At 38.7% G+C, this 22489-nt stretch overlaps 2 long non-coding RNA genes across 2 annotated transcripts in view; one reads left to right on the top strand and one right to left on the bottom strand.

Moving 5' to 3' along the window:
* LOC135299573 (uncharacterized) overlaps positions 1-22489 on the top strand; it is an 87477-nt gene that overhangs the window by 40192 nt on the left and 24796 nt on the right. The gene's annotated exons all lie outside the window — the stretch shown is intronic.
* On the bottom strand, positions 4724-16263 carry LOC135299572 (uncharacterized). The gene is made up of 2 exons (XR_010361533.1): positions 15854-16263; positions 4724-5054 (listed from the first exon to the last, which is right to left on the bottom strand). It is a non-coding gene; the product is annotated as an uncharacterized LOC135299572 (long non-coding RNA).

Genomic DNA, 22489 nt, shown 5'->3' with positions numbered 1-22489 from the left:
GTGGAAAAGGCTTTCCAAGCAGTAGAGGCTCAGGTAAAGTCTTGTGTCCTGGACAGACACTAACTAAACTGAAGTGTAAGAGGAGGTGAACTCAAAGAAATAATTGAGGAGAAAAAGACTAATAAATATCATGATTGCTGTGAGATCATATAGATTTTCAGCTGAAATGGCCAGAGCATGCCCTGGCCCAAGGTTCAGCCTGTTCAGCTGTCTGGTGTTCAAGCCCTGAGCTGGTGCAGCTGAGCCATGTTATTTTTGGCTCACTTTTACTGAGGAAGCAGCCAAGGTGTGATGAAGTTGTACATGAACATGTCTACAAACGTGAGAAAGGGATACCGAAATGGAAATGTTAAATATTAAAAATTAGAAACTTAAGGATCCAAAGGGAAAATCTCAGGAGAAGGTATGGGAACGTATGGGAGAGGCAGAGATGCAGAAGATGCAAATTCAGTGGAATGCAGATGAGCAATAAAAGGTGCAGTGGAGTGTGACCATCCTCTCTGCCTGACCAGCAGTGATTCATGGGGGATTCATCAGGATGTGTAGGAAGTCTGGTAAAGGCTCAGCCTCAATACCTCACTCCTAGATGTTTGTTCTGCTTAAGAGGCAGGAAATAACTGCTTTTCACTCCCAAGTTGCATTATTTTTTCCTGCAGAATATCTTTATATGGAAAAAAAGATGCTCCCTCTCCCCTAAATGCGACTGATGGCTGTTTAACAACAGGAGTTTCAGCAGAACTTGGACTAGAAAGAAATGTAAATATTTTCTACAGAGTGCAGGATTATGAAGCCTGGACTTTTTATTTTTATTTTGTGTTGGAATTTTTAGAGTGCAAGAATACAAATCTAATTCAGCCTGAAGTCAGAACGATGTCCAGCCTTTTGTGCAGCTTAGAATTTAGGTGACACTTTGCTGGTCACAGCACATGGGCAGGCCTGGCATCCTCAGAGAAAGGTGCTTCATCCACACATCACAGGGGATTAGCTTTGTCCAGCTGGGGCAGGGTGTGATATGCCTGATAACAGAGGTCTGTCCTTGTTCTGACACTGATAATGTCCATATCCCTCCCTCCCTAATCCTAAGAAACGTTTTCCAATGCCTCTCTGTTTTTTTTTTTCGTTTTTTTTTTTTCCTTTCTGAAATATCTTTTGTAATTCCATTTCTTTTTTTGGCAGTTTTTAGAGGAAGGGAGCAAAGGAGGGGAATCATGATGACCAGTTTAGCAGTTTTATAAATAAATGGAAAATCTGGTATCAGAGTTATGCTTTACTATTTAAAATAGCATGTGAAAGAGGAAGGGCAGATTTGAAATTTGTAATTTTCCTGGAGGTGGAAATAAATAACTGTTTCCATGGTGCAGAACTTCTATTAAGAAGTTGATGTTTCAACCATAAAAACAAATAATAAAGTGTGCTAGCAAAAGGATATGCCATATCACATGTAACTAATTCATCTACTACAACAGTTATGATAGTGATACATCATTTCCATACCCCATTTATATGGATGTTGGCACACTTAAGAGTATATAGGCCTGTGTGCTTGAATGAGGCAGTGATTCTCTTGATTCAAGTTTTTTTCACCCAGATTTTGAGTGTTACAATAGAGAAAATGTAAGTTTGTTCTTCCGTGTCTGCAAGGAAGGATAAAACAGAGATGCAGATTTGAGGACAGGAGTACATTAATGGGAATATTGTCCTCAGAGAGGTTCCTCCACTAGGATGGTCAGAAGAAGAAGACTCCTTGTTCAAGTTAATCAGAACAAGTTCTAATCATCAGGAGAGCTATTTAAAGCACTCAATGCGTGGCATACCTCATGTGATAGAACACTTTCTGCTGCATATGGATTGAATTTAACCACAAGTAGTTCTCACCTGCTAGACTCAAGGTTTGAAGGCTGTAATAGCTGTGCTTCCATTTAGGTATAGCAAATAAGAATTCAAATTGTTTTCTAATCAACAAAACTCTGACATGTAGTATGAAGTGTTGACACTTTTATAATCTAATTTTTAAAAGAAAATTTCCTAAAATGCTTCTTAATAAAATACACCTAAGTATCTTCCTGGAGCAGACAGTGTTGTACAAAACCTTACATCAGAAGAGGTGGCAATGCCCTAAGCAGAATTTCAGATTGGATGTGGAGGATTTCTGACAGCAGCTTAGGCCACACCATAATCTGGAGCAAAATTATGTGTGGGCAATTTTCACACTTTAACCAAGGACTTCTTGTATGACACTGGGCAGGCACCTTAATCTTTGTGAGGTGGACTGATGCTATGTAATTTTGAATTGCCTAAGATACTTGACATCCGAGGGCTCCTGGATAGACAGTGAAAGGAGTAGGGGCAGTACAACTTGCTTTTCACAGTAGGTGCTCCATGGAGCTATGGCTGATGGATTTACAGTTCTGCACCCATTGACACGGGACTGGATGAGCTTAACCTTTCTCTCTGTCACTTCTCTGTCTACCAGTACAGTTATTTTGATTCTGTATTTTTATTCTTTGTCCCATTTTTTTAGCTCACCAGATGTTGACAGTTACCTTGGGCTTCCTCCACTCTTAAAGCAACAGGGTGTTGAAATGCAGTGAGGCTGCTGGCACTATACTAATGCAAATACCTGTACACTATTAATAAACACCCAAGTACTAGCCAAAGATGCCAGCTTTGTGCTAGTCACAGTCATATTTTTACTACTGTCTATTGAGTATTCTATTAACTGAAAAGGTAATGATCCTGTTCAGGGCAGCCTTGTCACTTGTAGAGAAATACAGAAGAGAAAACTCTTGCAACTCTGAGCAGTTCTTTTCTATCAATTAGTTAACTCTCAGGAAGTCAGAGCTGCTAAGGAGATATTAATAGCAGTGATCAAAGAGAGAGATCACAAATGTCAAATTTTCCAGCTGAAGACATAATTACCCTAAAAAGCCTTTATGTAACTTTTTGCCGCATCTGCTGGAATTTATGAATCACAAAAGAGAAAGTAATCATCCTGAGAAAGAAATTAAAATGCATAGGTCTTCCTATATTTTATGAAAATAGAAGATTTGTTCTGTTTGGCTTAAATACAGGGTATTAGTTTTTAAATTAAGTAGTTTGTAAAATTGCTGAAACTAAAGTATTCAGGGGACAAACATGCAGCATCTCAGAAAAAGTGGTGACCAACTAATGGCTTGCCTACAAGAAAGTTGCCATGGAAACAAGATCACCTTCCTTCTAAATGGATGGTGTTGAATATTCAATATTTGTAAGATATGCTCAATATTACAAGTAATAGAGTGTCAGAAGGGGCCTTTAATCTATTTTATCTGGGTGCTGAATTTTTTCTAGTATGCCCCTTATTCAACCGTTAACTCACATCTATATGAAGTATGTTCTCCAGAAAAGCATATTGTATTGATCTGAAAAATGTGTGCCTAATATCTTGTCTGTATTTGAACCCGGTTTCAGTTTAGTCAGTGATTCTTGCTGTGTATTTCTTTCCTAGATTAGATATTCCTCAATATCTTATCTGCTGTGGTCAAGAAACCTTCCAAACTTCTCTTTCTTAAACCTTATCTTCTGCAGTAAGATATTTAATCTTTTAATAATTTCTATGGATTGCTTCCAGTCTTGAATACATATGAGCTAGATGTGGAGATTAAGAAGTAAGTCTTTCCCCTGGTTTTGTGTGTGCAAGCTGAAAAAGGGGAAAACCTGCTTGTTCAATGCCTGTCTTGTTCAATGTTGCATTGTTTCCCCTCAGAAGAGCAGTCGCTGATTATGTGACAAATGCAGTAAGAAATGATGTAGGATTTGGGGCCATTTCACCTGAATGTGCTTTCAGAGGAGCTGTAATTACAATTTTCCTTTGAAGCTCCTCAGTGAGTCCTCATCACTCCAGCTCCTGGCTTGACAACCAGCACAATGCTCAGTCTCATCATCCTCCTCTTCCTCCCATCGTGGGCCTCAAAAATGCAGCATCAGTGGCTCCAGCAGTGCCCAGTGGTGGCTGCCACTATGGGATCCATATCTGCAGGTGGGCCTCAGCTATCATGAATTATGGCTAAAAGTGAGGCTGCACCAAGCAAGCAGATTTGTGATCTGTTTGCCTGTAGTCCCTCCAAAAGACTCTGTGACCTGGATTTCCCCTCTGTGTCTGCTGCTCCAGCTTCAGAAGCTTAATATTGCACTGTGCATTAGTATTAGTCCCAAGTGTTTAATATGTCTAAAGTTAATATAGCAAATGTGTGCATTAGTGGAAAATTTATCTACAGTAAAATACTTTAACATCCAAGCATTTCAATGTATTAGGTAAAATGTCTTCAGTGTTGGATATTTCTTTCTTTTTAGAGAAAAAAAAAGAAGCCTTAAACAATATTTGAAGCCTATAAAATTTTTCAGTTTTACAATATGAGAAAAATATGAAGATGAAATTACACAGGTTTCACCTTTCCTCCCCTTTTTTTCCCAATTTACATCCAATTAAAAATGTGCTGTTTATAGAATTTTCAGTATTGGTTTCTGGTCTGTTGAATTTTATACCATAGCTCTGTTTTTCCTCATATGGTCATAGAGACCAAACTGGACTGGACTGCAGCCAAAAATATGTTGATTTCTTTATGCAATTTTTATGCCTTGGGAAACAATCATACGCTTTAACTGAACTTCAATTACCTAAATTAGTCAAAACAACCAATACAAAATAAAAAAAAAGGAAAAGAAAAAAAATCACCACCACACATAATAGGAAAATTGCCATGTTAACACAGAGAAACTGTTCTGAAAATTGCATTTAACAACTTAATTTCTTCTGTTCAATGGCAGCTCACATGGCACCCAAGAAAGCTCTAGATTTCTAGATGTGCTGGCTTTCCCCTCCATGCTTGTTCCCTGCTTAACAAGAGCAGGAATAAAAAATTAGCAATGGGATGTTTTGGAAGATTGTCCATCTACTCATCTTTCTGAGCACGAGGAAATGGCAGCAGCATCTTTTTAATCAGGAAGGGTGAAGCTTTTCCACTGGAGTACACTCATATGCTTGCCATGAACTTTTGGAAATGAATTTTCATTGGCTTGGGAGAAAAAAAAAAATGAGAAAATTAATTTGTAGCTATATTCCCTTCTGTCTTAAGAACTCATATTTACTTTCACACAGCTTTTCTTGCTGCATTAGGGGAAAAATTATGCATTTCACTCCCTTTTTCAAATATGAGATTTTTCCACTGACTACAAAGGGCTGTGAGGATATTAGCACACTAGCTAATTAAGTTTATTTTGCATTCTTAACATTTAGCTATGCATAAGGGAGCTATACAGGGAATTTGAAGAATCAGGTATTTTGGAGGAGATTAGGCCTTAAGAACATCAGAAATTAAAAGCTCTAAGTCTTTTTGCAAGCATGCATATCTCAAGGATATTGTGAGGAGCTGTTGTCCTCAGAGGTAGCTGTAGCCTCATATCCCCTGCATGTTGCTGCCTGACTGAAGAAGTCTAAAGCTTCAGCTCTACATGAACAACAGAAGAGAATCTGAATTCCAGCAACTATTGCTATTATTATTATTTTATATTCATATGCCTTCTCAGGCAGGGATGTTGCTTTTTAGATTGAAGCTTTCCTCAGTCCCATTATAAAGTGAAATACCAAACCCCCCCTAAACAGTCGTTCACTAATTTAACAGTTCTGCTCTCCTGTATCTACAGTCATTGGAAAAAAAAGCTTGCAAAAGTTAAAAAAGAAAAGAAAGTTGCACATGCTATAAGAGGGGACTCCATCCTACCCCTGCAGCAAATCACAGCATATCAGACCATCAGGCTCAGCTGCTGTTTCTGTGGAATTCTGCTGTTTAAATTTGCCCTCACCTTAAAATGGTGTTCAAACAAGGCAGTCCTCTGTGACCCAGAGCACGTTAGTGACTGCTGCATCTCTGTCAATGCAAGCAATTGCCATTCTTTCTTCAGTAAACCCAGATTGCTCTCCATGTTCAAGCCCTTTGCTGCACAAAATGGACTCATTTTATGCATTGCAAGTATATAATTCTCCAAGCTGGCAGCAGTGTGATTGCTCTGTTAATTATGTACAATCAGTCCTACTGTCAATCCACCATAAAAATATAGACCTCTGTGTGCTCCAGAGTGGTGCAATTCATGGGAATGGAAATTATTTGCTGTATACAAAGTGTGAATGCACGTATCATAGAAAGGAGCTAGATAAATATGTGTATGTAAGGGTATGTAAACTCATACAAGGGTATGTATACACACTCACATATAAAAAATTTCTGTTTATCTAGAACTAATGTGACAAAATCGGCAGCAAATCATACCCTGCAGATTTAAATTTCATTCATTTTGCTGTGCTCCATGGTGTCTCAATTAAATGTAGATTCAGAGGTAATTCATTCTTTTACTTGCAGTGTTACCAGGGAGAGAAGTCTCTCAGAGACATCTTGTTGCCTAATAAATTTTACTGCTCATAACTATGAGCATTGACTGGTATGGACACTCTGTAAAATGAATATTTCCTTTGTGGTTGCCCTACAAGGTGAAGGAATTCTTCAGGAAACCAATGAAAGAATAATTTTCTTGAAATTTTCAAGCAAATAATAATTAAAATACTGATGTTTAATCTGTCTGAAATTGAAGAAAAAGCTAAAATCTCACAAATAGTTTTCAAACAAAAATACAAGTGAAAAATAAATTGGTCTTGTGAAAACACAAGGATTTAATGTTTAAAAATCTCTGAATTATGTATTTAGATTTAATTAGAGTTAAAAATACTGATTTAAAGAAGGATTAATTTAGAAAACTTGAATAGTGTACTTGCAAAATATTAAAATTTGTTGAAATTAATTACAGGCTACAAGATTTTCCTGCATTAAAAACAGGTCAGTGGAAAAATATATTTTCCTTCAGAGTTGCTAAGTTACTATTTTTTTTACCTTCCTAAAATAAATAAATAAATAAATAAATAAATAGATAAATTTAAAAAATATATATATATCTATATATCCTGGCTCACACTCTGGGTCTCCTCTGAATTCAGCACCAATAAATATATGACTTGGAATCTGTGCCCCAAACCTGCTCCTCTGCATTCACTGTGGAACACTCTTTTGTTCTATTTTTGAACAAATAGAGGAGGAAGAAGTCATGCTGGCTGTAGCAATACCTTTGGGACAGAGAGTAAATGATGCAGAGGTAAGCTGAGATCAGCTCCATGTTTTTCCACATTTTCCATATCTTGACACAAACTATGGGAGAGAGAGGGGCTGTGTGTCTGATGCTGTGCCCAGGGCAGAATGGGAGGTGAATTTTGAGGGGTCACAAGTAGAAAGCACCTGGCAGTGTCACAGCTTCTCATCTTAGAGGAGAGAAGAAGCAATCTCTTCTGTCTGACTCCCTGGAGTCTGCTCATCCTCCCTCCCAGCCCGTGGAGCATTTGGTCAGCAGTGCACACTTCAGCCTCTGTGCTCTCCTCCCAGCCCCATAAATACTTCCTGCATTTAAGCTACTCTCTGCTTACTGTCATAACAAATAATTATAAGAATTTATAATGTGTTTCTTTAGTCCTTGAGCTGTGATTGCTTATGCATCTGTGGTATAACTCAGTGGTTAACAAAGGCTGTGTGCACGGTGCAGCGCGGTGCTCGGGGGGAAGGCTCAGTCATCACCACTTTATTGCTCACATACCAAAGCTAAGTGAGGAGGAATCTTCTAATTCTCAGAGAGGTGAACTTCCATCATAACTCTGATACCCTAATGCTACACTTCATCTAGCAGCCAGCACTTAGCAGAGCACCCTGGGGACAGCAAGGGGAGGGCTGGGGAAAGCAGATGTGAAGGATTTCACATTCTGTGTCATCGCTGTCAGGCTGTTTATCACAATTTTTGCATGAAAATCTTGTTTGGCAGCAATCCTGCCCCTCTTCCAAACTGACAATAGGTGTGTGAGTAAATGGGTGAGGGGAAGACAAGGTAATTTAGAATATCACTTTTATTGTTAATTCTTTTATTAAGGTGTCAACTCTGGGAAAAGCTTTATGAACAAGGTGAGTTAAGGTGCATGTGCTGTATTTCTCATGATAAAAGAAGCATGAGGACAGACATTTTAGCAGGATGCTTGTTGCAATGGGACAAGGCATAGTGGTTTTAAACTATAAAATGGCCCATTTTTTATTAGATATAGGGAAGAATTTCTTTGTAATGAGCATGGGGAAACTGGAACAAGTTGCCCAGAGAGATGACCATTGTCCCATCCCAGGAAACTTTTAAGGTCAGGTTGGATGGGGCTCTGAGCAACCTGATCTAGAGGAAGATGTCCTTGTCCATGGTTGGGGGGAGGTTGGATTAGATGACTTTTAAATGTCCTTTCCAACCCAAACTCTTCTATGATTCTATGAGAAACTTCCTCATGCTGGTCACACTGCTCAGTACCAGGAGTGTGCCTGCCAGGTGAAGCTGAATGTACAAACCTTTGGGCAGCAGGCAGGAGGAAGCAGCCCAGCCTCACAGGTATTTAGAAATAAGCACTGTGTGAGCTGCCTGGATGAAGGACAACGAAAGTAGGAAAAGAGCTTTGGGGAGGAAAAGGTGCAAGCAGCCTCAGGATTTGAAGTTGTGCAAGGCTAACAAGAATGATCCATCATTACTAAAACAATAGGACTTGTGTTGTCCTCCTTGGTGTTTTTAGTTTCAGTGATTATGGCCAAGAACCAACTCATGGGTAGATCTTGAATGCAACTTCTTTGGGTTCTAGGCTGGCCTAGAGGTTAAGTCTGAAGCCAACACATCCAAAGCATATTACATTTTGAAAGACCAATGGTGCAAACAGACATATATTTAAAAAAATAATTATTCTAATGCTGCAAGAGCTTGATTAGTTGTCCTGGTTTCAGCTGGATATATTAATTTTCTTCCCAGTAGAAGGTACAATGCTGTATTTTGGGTACAGACTAAGACTAATCTTGATAACACTCTGATGTTTTGGTTATTACTAAGCAGTGCTTATTCTAAGGGAAGGAATTTTCATCTTCCCCATCCTCTGACAGTAAGGAGATGCACAAATTCCACAATTCTATGGGGCTTAGCAAGGGCATGTGAATCACTTGTTCTTCTTGGGGTTAATTCCTTTTCTTTCTTGTTTTCCTTGTGATTGCATTATTGTTTTTGTCACTATTATTTTATTTTATTGCAATTCTGGTTTTAAACTTTTCGTATCTCAACCCACGGGTTTACCTTTTTTTTTTTAATCTGATTCTCCTCCCCATCCCACAAAGCTGGAGCAAGCAGCTGTATGGTACTTCACTACTGGCTGGGGTTAAAACACAACATTAGGATTTGGAGAAATGAAGGGAGCTGCTGTATGTCCATATGTTATTTCACATTTAACAGTTGGAGTTCTTTTTATATTGTCATAGAAATATTGTCATGGTTTTTCTATGTTTATACATTCCTCTTATAATTCCTCACTCAAATGTTTGAACACACCTCAGATAGTTTCTCAGTTATATTTTATTTGCTTTCTGTGCCATGCCTTTCCCTGAATGACTCCTTTTTAAAGTTTTGGATTGAGCTCCACATGAAGTAAAAAGCCTGATTTCTTCCTAACACCCACTCATTACTCATCTGAGCAGGTGCTGAATGGTTGAGATGACAATTATATCTGACCATGACCGAATGGCCAGAAAGGTAATGTACCATGCTCTGGGATTTTATTACTGAGCTGAAAGGGCAAAAGATGATGTCCTCCAAATTTAATATAAAAAGAAAATAGAAAACCACCCCCCCCAAAAAAAAATTTAAAAAAAGGGGGCTCAGACTTCCCCTTCCTGACTTTCTAGTAAGATGCGAACTGAGTAAGGAAACATAAAACTGGCCCCACGAAAGAAACATGTAAAATAAATTATCTGGCAGTATTTACAGGATTCTTTCACAGCTGAGTGCAACACACCCAGAGTAAAACTGTAATTTCCTCCTCCTCTGGCCAACCCAGGTCTTCCCTCTACTTCCCCTGTTGCCATTGTGAACCTTCAGATCAGAACATTATTTATCCCAAACAGAAATGGCATCCCTAACCAGTGAGCTCAAACTCTGTCATTACTCCACTTCCAATTGCCCAGTTTATATTTCAGAGCTGATTTATGGTACTATGGCCTGCCTCACTGCCTGAATGCCCCAAGCAATTTACTCCATAATGCCCTTCTTGTAAAGAAATTATGCCTGAATTGCTCACAGGTTAGTTCTTCCATGGCAATCCATGCCCTGGTACTTTTCTCTCGTTCTCCATTTCAAACAGCTCAAAGGCAAACTGTGATGTGGGATTTTGATTATAATGTTCAGACTTAGTGCAGTTAAACTGGAGAGGGAAGAAAAGCACACTGCAAGTCTCTTTTGGGTTATTAAATGAATTTCAGCTGTGCAATACTACTATGAAACCCACATAAGTCCAAAGGATTGCTTGGGGTTTAAACAGTGTAAAGAGCTCAATTTGACAAGCTGTCTCAAGCTAGGAGAAAAGGGAGTTAAAGTGCTGCATTCCTCAGAGAACCTTATGGATGCACTGTTTGTGGCTGTCACTGTTTGTGGGAAACTAGACCAATAATAATTTGGGTTTTTTTCGTTCATTCTAGTTATATTTTCTCAAAACAAATGGTAGTATCCAGGGTTACATTTTATTATTGTTCCTTTACATGTTTAACTAATTCTGTGTAACTGTTGCATGGTGATTGGCACTTCTAATAGGATTTTAATAGGATGTAGATCTTCAAGAGATTGACCGAAGTACAATTCCATAAGGCAAATGTGAGTCTTACACCTAAATGCCACACATTACAGGCCCATCAAGTTACAGATCTGGGAAGTTGTTTCTGTGGTGGAAGTCTATTTTGGCCCCTGAGAAAGTAGATGGAAACTTGGTCTCTTCCTGTGACAGAACATGTAGAAGATGACATAGGCTGCCACTTTCATTTTTACCTATATATCTTAGCTTGTGTGACCCAGACATAAATTAAATGAAAAAACAACTATGGCCTAACCCAGCTGAAAAAGGAATATGCAAAGGAAAATACCTTGATAATATTATCCTTAGTTTTATCTTATCACGTAAGTAGTACAAACGAGTATAGTGGTATTGTTAATGGTATTGAAAACTAAAAAAAATATTAGGATGTCTCTCTTATAAAAATTCAGAATGAAAAGAATTACTGTTCAAGACATAAAGGATGAAAATAAATCTACCTCTACAGAAAATAAAATTTAAAAAATCCTGAATAATGCGTGCTGTCAATTGCAGCAATACCTTACTCTGCAGATATGTGCTGCTGTTTGGCTGCATAATTATTTTCTTCCCAGTAATATTTCTGGATTGGTATTTTTACAGTATTGTGAGGCTTGCTGCAAAACCAGCCCTAAAGGAAAATGCAGAGCTGGGGGCAGATCTGAGAAATCAGACACAGAATAGGAAGTGACAGGGAACTAAGCACAGACTGCAGGTTTCTCTTTCCTGATCTGGGAATTTGTGCACAGCAATACTGATACCCTGAGAACCAAGAAATCCAGGACTTGAAATCTGCTCTTCACCAGGGCAAACAAGGTGCAAATCACAGCACAATTTATTCCTGGTGTCTACCTCATTCCAAGCCTCATCCCTGAAAAACTCAAACTGGAATTGTGAAACCCTTGTGTGGCATCCTGAGGATGTGAGGGATGGCAAAGTGCCCATGCACAGACACAGAAGTGTGGCTGGGACCAGCTTGGCAGCTGGGCCTTCATGGGGTCCTCAAAAATCTCTCCACCACATGAACCAAGGCACAGGAAATGGGGAAGTCTTGTAGAGTTACAGAATTCTCCTGGTCTGAGCTAAAACCAGACAGGTGCACCCTAAAGGACAATCCACCCAGGTGAAGGTGAGCACCTACTTGTGTACCTGCAGGACTCAGACAAAAATCTCTGCACTGCAAATACCAGTGTGGAATTTAGAATAAGTATTTTTACTACAAAATTATTATAGACATTACATTACGTAGCTCTGGCTGAATTAAAAGTTTTCAAAGTATCAGCATGTTTGATTTCTAAACCCCATAACCTGTGGAACCACATTAACTTGCTACATTGTGCCAGGAGCCTCACTGCAAGGCAGGTAGCAGCAGAGAGATTCTCTCTTTGAGCTGGGTAGGCTGGAGGAAACAGAAGTCTCCAGGAGCAGTAGAAAGGTCTTTAAAGAGAAAAAGTTTGAAAAAAACTCACAGGAAAGAAATTATTTCAAGAAGGCTTTTAAGGATCAAGTGACTCTGAATTGCTCCAAAATCATCATATGTAGGCTCTTAATGTGGTGTCTTCTGGGTTTTCCTGGGATTTGGAAAGTATTTCTGTGCTTTCCTGAAGTACAGCTGAAAGCACTAAGCCAGCATTATCCATGTGCATGTCAGACTATCAGAAAAGTAAAAAAAAAAAAAGAAATTACAGATAAAGTAAGGGCCAGGGAGGAGCCAGAATGGAGCCCCCAGTGCAACATCCATGTCGCTGTTAAAAGAGCACTCCTGGACTTAAATCTGAGCTCATTTAATCCACAATTCCAGGCAGGTTGGAAAGCCACTGTGACAGATACAGAGTTTCCAATAGAGGATCAGGTAGTTTTGAAAGCACCACTGCCTCTTGCTTTGTCTGCACAAAGAAAAGCCTGCACACATTTATTTTCCTTTCACTGCTGTCATACAGATTAAAGCATCCTTTGGGTAAGGTTTATGAACCTGTTGGAGGCTGCTCCTGGATCACGTGCACACTCACTTTCCTGACCTCTGCTTGCCTTTTTGGTTCTTTGGTAAAGCCCATCTAAAGTTTCTTTTCTCTTCTTGTACAAAGTTTACTTCCTGCTTTTCAGAGGTTCATTGCTATGATGCCTTTCCCATTCCCTGATGCTTTTTAAAATTCTCTCTTTTCAACCTGTACCTCTCCATCTTCTCTGGGAGATTTCAAGTCAGTCATAACTCCATCCTTTCCTTCAAGACAGATAAGAAAAATACTCCTTCTTTAGGCATCTGTCAGCTCTTCAGCATACTAATTGCTGTTTGTCAAAGAACAATCATTAAAATGCACAGTGACTGCAGAGAAATAGCTGTAATGGCCTGAGATAAAAGTGCTCCCTCTGTCTTTACTGCTGACCCTGAGCAGGTGATTTCTGCCCTGCAGATCAGTGAAGGACAGTGTTTTCCTCAAAACCTGCTTCAGTGCCCAGCTGCCTGCATGAGCTTCTAGACTATTAATGACATCAGCCCCATAGAAATGCTGGTCAAAATGGTGTAAGTGCACAGACTGGCCCACTCTCCTATCACTCCTTCCTAGCATATTCAATTTTTTTAATCTCTTCCTCAGCCCTTCTAATGACATTATCTTGAATTCCCTGGACTTATTCAGTAATCTTACAAATTTTTTTCAGAGGTGGGTGTAGCTGATCTGTGTTTGCCTGGGAAAATTGCCTTTTTGTGGTGGTAACCTCTAGATTAATAATGGCATAAGCAGCTGGAAGAATTTGACATCTGGTTGGGAGTGTGCTGTTCAATATGTCTAGTTAGAGGTTATACATACACTGGCTGTTCAAGGATATACAATCTTCCTAATAAGTTTTTGTACACACAAGAATGTTTGAATTGTACCCAAAACGTGTGTAAATAGTGAGATCCTTACAATACCATCAAGATACAGAGATATTGCATTAAGAATGTTTTCTGTCAGTAGAAAATACCTCCATCAACTCAAACTGAGGTCTAAGAGATTTCTAGTTTGACCAAATATACTGTAGAGAAATGTATCATAGGCCTAAACTTGTGACATCTTTGTGGTTTCTTGGTTTTCACAGAAATATTGAGTTCAATTATGTTTTCACTAAGAAAATCACCTTATCTCCATCATGTTACCTTCCACAAGGTCATTTATTTACAATATAGGAAACAGTGGCATGGGCAAAGATTTTATGTGTCACTTTTGATCCTCAGCACCATCTCAGTTATTTCAGTGGGTTTATTTGGTTTAACTGACTTGAACTTAAATGGCAATGCTATTAATGGGGTACAATAAAAAATTCAGATTGTCTTTGAAATATTTATTTCCTCTCAGGTTTCCTAAGAAATGAAAACATAAGAAAATTTGTCATAATTTTTTACTCTGTAGTCCAGGTTTAAGCAAACTCAGCCTCACAGATTGCCTGTGCCCAATTGTGGAAAGCCTCTGAGAGACCTCTAAATATTACATTAAGTCTGACAGAGATAGAATTGACCCTTATTGTAGTAATTTAATTCCCAGATAATGAAAAAGTGACACTTTTTTACACATGTATTACAGGGTTATGAGGGCAAGGACTATGCTAAAGGGCAGGCAAATTAATTTAACCCTCAGGAAGAAAAATCTGTGAGAAGCCAGTTTTAATTCATTTTGTCTCGTACCAAGACTGGCAATTCTGACAAGATGCAGTGCCTGGGAGTACTGGGCTTGCTCTGCCTGATTGTCCCTGTTGCTGCTTCTTCCCCACCTCTGCTCTTTCTTCAGACACTTTAATCTGATCCAGGTTTATTGGAGTCACTAGAGTTTGTTTGCTGGACTCAAAAGATCTGAGCTCAGCCCAAGAGAGGGAAGTACCATATTTATTTATGTTCCCAAATATCCCATCTGGAATCATCCTCATTTCTGTGCAGAATATTGAAGACACAATGCTGGCAGCTGTGCTCTAAGGAAGAAAGAGGGGGAAAAGCAGATGGTAGAGGGGGAGATTGGCAGCTATGGTATAAGCTTTAGAAATTATGGAGCTGCCACAATTATAAGCACCTTTGCCTAGGTTGCTCAACAGGGATAATAAAAGGATCAGAACAATCAGGGAATCAATAAGGCATTCAGAGCTCTTTCCTCTCCTACAGTGTTTCACATTTGCTCTGTGTATCTCTCCACTTCACAGTGTTTCAGTAAAGCAGGAAAGTGGCCAAAGTTGAGCTGTACAACTTACCCTTCATGTATTGCAAACTACTGCTTCAGAGATTTAGCACCTGTCTAGACAGGGATCAATTTTTAAACTAAAAATTATAATACTGTATTAAAGAGAGTTATTACTGTCTATACTAATGATAATAAGGATCAGCATCCCTCCGTTCTCTGAACTTTAGAGCAGTTTCAGGATTTTACACTGTTGTCTTTACAGAGCCAGGAAAAATGCAGTTTGTAAGTGTGTGTTGATAGCATCTTCTAGGTTTTTACATCATTATCTGAGTAATTTACATACAAAAGAACAGCCCCCCCTCCTCCCCTCTGCCCCCTTCCAACTCCTAAACCTGGAGATATCCTTCCAAATGCATAAAGGTTTAATGTCAAAGGTATTCTGTGAGCTCCTAATTTTTTAAAACACCAGTTAGGAAAATTGTTATAGCGAGTCAAATAATTACATGAAAGTGCTTCATACCTTTTAGTGTGGAGCAAGATTGAGGCGGTAAAGGAAAGGAAAGATGAGGTAAGAGTCCTGAATTCAAATGAATATTAGTAGAACACGTATCAAATGAGGATATTTTTGAGTTGATGAAAGCAGGTGCTGCGCAGCCGGTAAGCCATCAGCTGTTTCCTTTCTGAATTAATATTTATCTTTTGTCTTCTCCTCAATATTCAAGAAAAGCAGTGTTGTACTTTTCAAACCACACCAGAAGTCCTGGTGAGCATACTCACAGCCTGCCTCAGTAGCAAAGATAAGCAGTCCTCACAAGACAGACATCTTTGGCTTTTAAAAGAAAGGAATTGGAGGAAAGGAACTGGAGAAAATTAATTGGCCCTTTTACAGGTGTTACCAAAATCCCACCCTTTTGTTTGCTGTGAAACTGTACATGTGTATGCAGACACACACCTGGATGGCTGACCTGTCTCTTTCCTTGCTCATATCAAAGGCAATTCTCCTTTCCTGCAGCTTGTTCAGCAGGGAAACAGCCTGTTCTGCTTTGGTCTTTTTTGGGGTGACACCTACAAAGTGACACCTTTCCAGCCTGTCTTTCATGGGCTGATAACCATCTAATGTCCTGTCTGAATGTGAAGTCTTGTGCTGTTAGACAAAGAGAAAATACTTTGAAAATAAGTACGGGGAAAGAATTCCCATTTTGCTTCAACTGATAGACTCCACAAGATCTCAGTTATATTTACAGGAAGGCCAAACAGATGGAGGTTGTCTCCCCTAACATGTGGTTGCTAAGGCAATCTCCAGCCGAGGGTTCCGGGGACTCCCGGAGTCGCTGCAGAGGCAGGGCAGGAGGGGATGTGCATCTTTTCTCTCCTGCCATCTGTGAGCAGCAAGGCTTTACTTCTCACACTCAGCCAGAAGGTTCCTGTGTGACTGGAGCAGGGGAGATCTCTTACTTGACAAATACTCTCAGAAGGGGAGCTCAGAGAAGCAGCAAACACTCCTGTAAGCAGTGACTAAGGGGAGAGTTAAGGGACTTGCACGTGGGTAGAAACAGCCAGCACAGGGAAAGACTAACCCAGAAAAAGGAACACAGATCTGATTGTAGTACTGCATCTGACCTAGATTACTGCTCAGGTGGACTCAAGGTTTGGAGCAGGCCTTTTCTGCATCTTTTACATTTCACATTCATATTTTTTGAAAAATACCTTTGCTCAGGATGTTTCTCCTGGGAAGCTGAGTAGCCTCAGTGAAAAAGGAAAACAATATTATCTCATTTGCTTCTCCTGGGTTTTGCTCCTTTGGAATGTGGTTGGAAATTGCTTACCAACAGGTGGTTGTTTCATTGGATTTCTGCTGTGACTTCTTTTGTCTCAATGGCCAACCAGTGCCAAGCTGTGTCGGGACTCTGGAAAGAGTCATGAGTTTTTGTTATTATCTTTTTAGCCTTCTGTAAGTATCCTTTCTGTATTCTTTAGTATAGTTTAGTATAGTATTCTTTAATATAATATAGTATTACAAATAATAAATTAGCCTTCTGAGAATATGGAGTGAGATTCATCATTCCTTCCTTCATCCTAGGACCCTGCAAATACAATATTTATGGTTAATTGCACCATGATCCCTGCACTGACACTGCACTATTATTTGCATTAACAAAACTGGGGCCTTCACTGGTAATACAAAAAGAGATTTGTTTTGGATGAGCTGTTTATGTGTGTCTTATATACACACAAATATTTGCTTGAGCCCTGAATGAGATCTATAGCTTGTAACTGTATGATTTAAAACTTTTGTAAGAGGGGAGAAAGTACCAAAAGTAGGCAGGGAATATGATTTAAAAGGCAGAAAAAAAAGAGAAAATATGACACTCTGTTTTCTTCATTTTTAAGCAGGGAATAGCCACTGAAACACTGGAAAACTTGTATAATCTATACTGTTAGACTTGCAGTCATAAATAGAGATACTTCACTTGGTATCTTTACTGACAAATGTATCCAAACAGATAAGGAAAGAGTTAATCAGAAATAGGCCATGTGGGTGAGATGTTATTTGTAGTGACTTGCTCTCAAGTTTATATAGATCACCTGTAAACTCATGCTGGAGCCAAGCATTTTCCCTTACCTTAAGTCAAACTCATTTTTAACCATAAAATGAATATTCCAAATAACTCTGATGTGTCAGCAGTTGAAAGCTTCTCTGGCATGATAGAGCTTTTCAGTGAAATGTAAGTACTTCTCAATTACAAGGTTTCTGTAAATGCTTAGGTTAGGAATGGTCCAGCATCCTCTGAATTTTTATGGCCTTCAGTGGATTAAATTAATGGGTGTTAATGTGAATATCTGCTCTGACTTGTAAAAACTGAAGAGTTTGTAGAGGTGTGTATTGAGATAGTACCAGCCTTATGCATTGCAAATATTTTGCACTTCACTGCAGAACACCAAAGAGCTGAATATTATAGGTTTTCTCTCCTTTTCTTTTACAGCATGCCACATAATACTGAACCACTGTTATCTAATTACCTTATTTTTCACTGTCTTGTTCATTTTGGAAGGAGCTTGAAAGGGATTGGCTGCTGAGGCAATCTGAACTCTACAGCATCTCCCAGGATGATACTACGAGAACTCATTATGGCTCATGAAATGCTCACAGATTATGGTTTTCAATGCTACAGAAATAACTGCAAGGAGAAAACACACACAAAAGGAATGTTGTTTTGAAGGGCTAAGAAAAAAATGAGACCTCCCAGTGATCATTGTTTCTTTTGTTGAAGCATTTATATATTCTGTATTAAAAGAAGTGGGTATACAAAGGAGCAAGGGAATTTATCATCATTTAAATAAGGTGTACTTTATAGAATGGATGCACAGACAAAATTAAGTTCAGGCAGCAAAATAAGTAAGGTGCTAGAGAAAACAAGGAAAAAATCCTTTACTTCCACAGGAGTGTTGTTGCATGCTAAACGATACACCAGGAGCTATAAATAAAAGAGTGAAATTGTTTTCTGACCTTAATTAAAAACTTACTTTTATATCTGATAAAAACCATTTCTACTAGATAACAAAAGGAGTCATTGGGCCAGGAATGCCTAGGATTGTCTTCAGCAATTGCACTGATTCTCTCCCCTTCTCTTTAGTCTCAGATTTTATTTGGGATGGAGCTGACACTGTGGTGCCAGTGAATTTTCTATAACCACATACACTTTTTCTTTCAGTTCCCACCAATAGATACATAGATATCTTTAGCTAAATATACTTGGGATCACCAGTTGCAAAGAGGGAAGAGAAACCAGGTACATTTGATTTGCAAATAGTCTTAAGTATAACCTTGGACCAAAGCAGTCTCAGACACAAGAGCTCTGTTCACTTTTTTTCCTTCCAAATCTTCCTTTTTATTTACTATATTTCTGATGTTCCCCATGCTGATATAGGTGGAGGAAAGCTCATAATTACAAAGAAATAATTTTAAAGCTTATTTAGAATATTTAAGCTAGGATAAAAATTCACCAAGAATCTGGCAAAGCAATGAGAGCAAAGGAGGTGTCTATGGTCAGTATGAAATTATTTTGGTTTGTAAACACAAAAATTGGCTGTGAGAAGGTGCAAGAGAATCTAATGAGGCTGAAAGATCTGTAATACACTTTCAGATGAAATTCACTGTTGATTTGTGCAAAGGAGAAAGGGGAAGAATAGAGGGAAACAAACCTAACTAAACCAAAGAAAATTGTTCTGTAAATTACTTATTACCATTCAGGAAATAGATCTTGGCATTTTTGTGGGTAGTTAAAAAATGTCAACTCAATGTTCAGCATGGTCAAAAACGCAGATGGTATATTAAACAATTAGTGGGAGGACTTCAGTGGAAAAATCAGAAAATATCATTATGTCACTCCAAATTCACTGTATATTCAAGTTTTGTGTATCTTTGGTTTTATCTAAAGAAGGTTGAAAATGATAAAAAACACCAAACAGTTGCTAAAAGGAGGTTGAACAGAAAGAAATATATAAAACCATACAGAAAGTGAGTGAGGAACAGCTGTTTGTTATTTCTCACAGGATGAGACCTGCAGGGCAGCAATTGAAATGATCACACATGGTTTAGAAGACATACAAGAAAGAAAGTTGTTACTCAGCAGAAGCACCACATTGCTACCACATGATCTGGACCTTTAAAGCCAAGAAAAGCCTGAAGATACATTCATGAAAAAACCCAAATCATTAAAAATAAGGATTCAGATACAAACTTTGGTTTAGGAAGTCTCTGAGTTGTGTTTTGCCAGAAGGTGGGAGTATGCAGTGGGGAAAACTTCACAGTGCTATTCTGTGTTCCTTTCTTGTTTTCTCTAAGCCTCTGCTGTTGGTTCCTGTCAGAAACCTGTAACTGGGCAAGAGATTTGTTCTGTTTATCCTGTGATTTGGAAAAAAAGCTATGAGACAGTTTCAATTAACATTTTTGAGTGATTTGGCCTCCTGCTCACCCAGGAACCCAGAGGAGATCCTTGCTGTTGCTTCCTGCTTGCTCAGGGACTCCAGTTTCATTGGGAAGGAGACTCAGGTAGCAGGAGATGGGGTCAGATGCCCTCTCTGATCTCAGCTCAGTGCCTGTTCTGGAGATGGCTGTGTGCTTTAGTACCCTGTAAAACTGAAGCAAGTGGTGTTTCTGGGGTCCAGGTACCTCCTTCAGATTAAAGCTGAGGATGCTGTGCTGCTCCAAGCCAGGGGATGGGTTAGAAGGGCATAGCCAGAACAGTGACAATGGGACCTGAATGCTCCACCAGGGTGGGGGCAGTGGTGGATTGGTTCAGACGGAAGAAATCAGCTTCAGGTCAGGAACAAACACTGTGATTGTTGCAGTCACTTTGAATACTTTGCTTTGGAAAAGGTAAACTTTTACCCAGGAATGTTTTTAGGTGCAGGACAACAATTGTGAATATTATTTTCTGGTCAAGAGTGGGACAGCGCAGCTAATGGGCTAAGATGAGGCATGAGAGTGGATTATATGCAACACTGCTTTGCCCAGAGGGTATCAAAATTGCTGTCTTCAAGGCCAGAGAGAAAAAATTGTTAAAACATGAAAAAGATGAAGAAAGTGTGGGGATTTCCTGAGAGATGAAGTAGAATATCTCATATGAAGTTCCACATGGGAGAATAATAAACCTGAAATTCCTATTCATGTTAATTTAAAAATACATGTTATAAGTGGCATCATAATTTCTTTGCATGGAAATATATTGAAGAGGTATTTAAGGATAAACATCTAGATAAATAGCACCTAAGAAGAAAAAAGCAATTCTGTAATTTTATTTCTTTAAGAAGTTAAACCCAAAGGCAATTCTGTCACTTTGAGTTTTGCTGATATTCTCTACATTTGTTTTGCAAATAATGAAAATATTTTCTGTTTAATTTATGATTTTTTATACTTGAAGATTAGTTTGTCAGAATCAGCCAGATGCACTTAGTGCTTAGTTAAGAAAAAAAAAAAGCTGAAATAATTGCTTAGACATGAAGAGATTTTACTGTGCTTATTTGTTTACTATGAAGTCTTGGAACAGCAACACAGATGTTGGAACAAATAGCTCCTATTACAGCTCTGCCTGTTCTCACATTGGGTTTCAACTCATCATTGAATACATTAGCTCAGCTCAGCATTTAAAGTTTTTTGAAATAACTTCTCAGTCCTTTGAATACGAAGATTTCATAATCTCTAGACATCAGCAGATTAATGACCCACTAATTAATTAAAAGACCCATTGCAGTTATATCAATATTCCTCATCAAAGAAGAAGTATTTCCATTAATAGGAGCCCAAAGGCTGATTTGAATACTTGTTCCCTTGCAGAAATGGCACTTACTCTGCTGGCTTTGGTCTGGACCAATCCTATACACCCATGAATTATCACCAGCTGTAAATCCCTGGCAGTCAAATCTTAGAGTGGGATGGGATATTCTGATTCAGTGATATTTACATGAAAGATCAAAGACATCCTGCTTCAGAATGGAGCACACTGAGTTTTTGTGAGCCACAGGCGACTTGGCTTCATGGTTTGTCAAACTTCTTTCAGTTTTGGTAATTTTTCCTGTAAATGGTAAATGCACACTTTTTGCAAGTATGTTTTGTTTGTTTGTTTGTTTGTTTGTTTGTTTGTTGTCTATAAACCTCCTCAGAGAGAGCAGGATCTCCAACTGCAGAGTACTGCAGTCAGTAGCAATGCAGCCTCCACCACTTAATATTCTGCACACAGACTTTATAGCATTCCTGGTTTTTCAACACTAATAATCTCCAAAGAGAGGAGGAGCTGAGGCATCACCTATTTATTCATACATTTCCTTGCTGATGCTGCCATAGGAATTTATTTTTATTGGCACTTTCTAATTGTTTCGAGAATGTGAAATAATGCAAGTGTGTTTACTTGCAACCGTGGCAGGACCATCAAACTCCACCATGTAGCTACAGACAGGTAAAATTTGGTGAGCATTGAGAGTTACAGAGTTAAAAACTGCATTCAAATATGGTGAAAGAAACAAGTACTGGGGAGCCACTTTCAGAGGTGGCAAGTGACAGTGAAGATAAACAGAACTGAGTTTTGTGTTAAGCAAGGAAATTTGGTGTAGTTTCCATTATTTTGTTAAGATTTAGGCTTAAAGCCTAACAAGGAATTCTTAGACCTCATATATGGAGGCAAATTCATTAAAAGCATGATACCAAAATAGGTAGATAATTATCACATAGTGATTTCTGAAAATTATCACCATTTAACTAATCAAGCAATATTTTAGATATCACAATGGGCGTCAGCTCTGTTGCTGGGTAAAAGTAACCAACTTCTTTCACAGAGTAGAATAATTGCCACTAAGAGCAGAGGAGGTGCTTCCTTAATCCAAAAGAATATAATGTTAAAGCAGTATAATTATATGGGGGTTGTTATGTATAGGGTAAAGGAATGATTAAGAAAGATGCTCTGTAGAGAACAAAAGTGATGAAGAAAGCAATCAGGCACTAATGTACTGTACTGTTTTAAAGCAGATTTAATTCCTGGTTTATGGTTTGTCTCATTTGTGCTCACTTTGGAGAGTCAAGAGAATCTAATTA

Source organism: Passer domesticus, chromosome 4 (genome assembly GCF_036417665.1).
Source record: "Passer domesticus isolate bPasDom1 chromosome 4, bPasDom1.hap1, whole genome shotgun sequence".
NCBI classification, from domain to species: domain Eukaryota; kingdom Metazoa; phylum Chordata; class Aves; order Passeriformes; family Passeridae; genus Passer; species Passer domesticus.
The sequence above is the reverse complement of the archived record's forward strand: the minus strand, read 5'-3'. Positions and strand labels throughout refer to the sequence as shown.